Below are 3,032 nucleotides of genomic sequence, written 5' to 3' on the forward strand. Positions count from 1 at the left end.
TCCCCCCCCCCCCCTCCCTCACATCCAGACAACACGGGTGGACAGGTCACAAAATCTCGACCGGCGTCAATGGTACAGTAGTTAGACACTTTATCTTCTGTACAGCCACCGCAAAGGTTTATGGTTTGAGGCACAGATATTGTAGCCCTTGAGAAGCCAAACTATTTGTTTTATAGCCACCAACTTAGCAACTAACATGAGGTGATAGGCCTTTTAAAATTTGATATCGTTCTCCTAGTTTAGTTTTAGTGAGAGTTTTACAGCACTTGCAACACAATAAAGTCATACAAGTGCCAAAGATTAGAGGTGTTACAAGAGAGTAACAAACACAAAAAAGAAGGAGGGGAGATCAGGATGATAGATGTTTGGTAGGACAGAAGGAGCGAACCACACCAGAGCACCCGCCAACCACCCACGAGAAGGTTTGTGGTTTGAGGCACAGGTGTTGTAGCATGTGGGAGGAGCTAAACTATTTGTCTTAGCCACTAACTTCGCATCTAACATGAAGTGACAGGCCTTTCAAAATTTGATATCGTTGTCTTTTGTGTAGTAGAAATTCTATCTCCACAAATATGTCAGGATTGTTTACACAACGAAGAAGCATAACAACGATTAGTGTAAAGTAAAATTAGCTATTTCTGGCTCTGAAACTGAAACACTCTGTTCGCAGCGTGAAAACTAGCATGTTAATAATTGTTAATGGTCACAATAGAGCATCAAAGAAACATGTTATGTCATACTGCAGAAACTGACGCTACTTTGGTAACATTTGCATTACAAAACGAAAATTTATTCACAGGCTAAATACCCGAATCTGAACTGCTCATTGTCTTTTTTGTATTACCAGGTATCTGAAACAAGGAAAAACGACTCAAGCTATGTCTAAAAACACTGGACCTAGACATTAAAAACGAGATTCATTTTAGAGGAATGACACAGGTCAAAAGTGAATAACTTGAGGACAGACAAAGGGAAAAAGTGAATAACTTGAGGACAGACAAAGGGGAAAAGTGAATAACTTGAGGATTGAAACAAGGGAAAAAGTGAATAATCTGAGGACAGACACAGGGAAAAAGTGAATAACTTGAGGATTGAAACAAGGGAAAAAGTGAATAATCTGAGGACAGACACAGGGAAAAAGTGAATAACTTGAGGATTGAAACAAGGGAAAAAGTGAATAATCTGAGGACAGACACAGGGAAAAAGTGAATAATCTGAGGACAGACACGGGGAAAAAGTGAATAATTTGAGGAGAGACACAGGGAAAAGTGAATGATAAATTTGAGGATAGGCACAGGCAAAAAGTGAACAATCGAGGACAGACACAGAAAAAAAAGTGACAAATTTTAGAAATGAAACAGAAAAAAGTGAATAAATCTTGAGGACAGACACAGACAAAAAGTGAAAAACTTTGAGGACAGACACAGACAAAAAGTGAATAAATCTTGAGGACAGACACAGACAAAAAGTGAATAAATCTTGAGGACAGACACAGACAAAAAGTAAATAAATCTTGAGGATTGAAACAGGAACAAAAGTGAACAACTTTAAGGAGAGAAAGAGAAAAAAGTGAATACACAACAAGGAAGGAAACAGAATGATTGACGTGAATAAAGGAAAGGGAGCCAACACAGAAGGTCAAAGGTAAATAGAGAGGAATGAAGCAGAAAATATCAAGGGGGAATAAAGAGGAATTTAAATACGTTCTGGCAGTAAGTAATTCTTGGTCCACCTCTGCTTGGTTTACCTTCTAGAACGTCTGTTAGATCTACGGTTAGATTTCTCAGATATACTCAAAGAGTGTTAAGTGGGGGAAAAAAGTTAAAAATACAAAACATGTTGGAAAAGCTGTTAATTTTTAATTATTTTTTTTTCAATTTAGAAGAAGGAATGAGGAAATGCGAAAGACATCTCTAATCTCTACAGAACTGACAAGGGAATTTCTCAGGTTAACTACAACTAAAGTTGGGACAAACTGAAACAAAAACCTTGTGAAGAGAAGGAAATGAGTCCTGAATAGCTGGCTTTGGGAGTACGGAATTTAAGGGACAGGGACATTTTTTAAAAGGAAGGAAGGAAGTAAGGAATGGTGGATGAATACCTCTGAACTCAACGCCATCTGTGTATGTGGGAGGGAGAAATAAATGGTGTCAGTGTGGGGGGCTGGGTACATACTCTTTCATTCATGAGGAGGAGGAGGAGGAGGATTGGGAAAAGAAGAAGAAGAAGAAGAAGAAGAAGAAGAAGAAGAAGATGTCTGTATGTCTATGTATGTGTGTGTGTGTGTGTGTGTGTGTGTGTGTGTGTGCGTGTGCGTGTGCGTGTGTGTGTGTATGAGTGTGTGTGTGTGTGCGTGTGTGCGTGTGTGTGTATGTGTGTGTGAGTGTGTGTGCGTGTAGAGACAGCAATTGTTTGTATGAGAGAAAAGGAGAGAGAGAGAGGAAGAGAGAGAGAGGGAGAAAGAAAGGGAGAGAGAGAGAGAGAAAGAAAGGGAGAGAGAGAGAGAGAGCACACATATATTTGAGCGCATTCACTCACAGACATCACCACCATCACCGCCACGACAAAACAACAACAGTACCAACATCTTCACCAATAACTTCAACAACAGCAACAACAACAATAACAACCACAACATCATCACCACTAACTTTAATAACAACAATAATAACAACATCCACAACAACAACAACACCCACAACAACAACAACATCAACAACAACACATACCGTGGTCCACCCCCCGGACAGTGACACCAACAACAACCACAACACCAACAACAACAACATACCGTGGTCCACCCCCCTGACAGTGACAACAACAACAACACCCACAACAACACTAACACCCACAACAACAACAACACCCACAACAACACCAACAAACAACAGCACATACCGTGGTCCACCCCCCGGACAGTGACAACAACAACACCAACAACAACACCCACAACAACAACAACAGCACATACCGTGGTCCACCCCCCGGACAGTGTTGAGATCCAGAATCTCGTTCTCCTTGAAGAACTCGCG

Source organism: Aplysia californica, unplaced genomic scaffold (genome assembly GCF_000002075.1).
Source record: "Aplysia californica isolate F4 #8 unplaced genomic scaffold, AplCal3.0 scaffold01035, whole genome shotgun sequence".
Classification (NCBI taxonomy): domain Eukaryota; kingdom Metazoa; phylum Mollusca; class Gastropoda; order Aplysiida; family Aplysiidae; genus Aplysia; species Aplysia californica.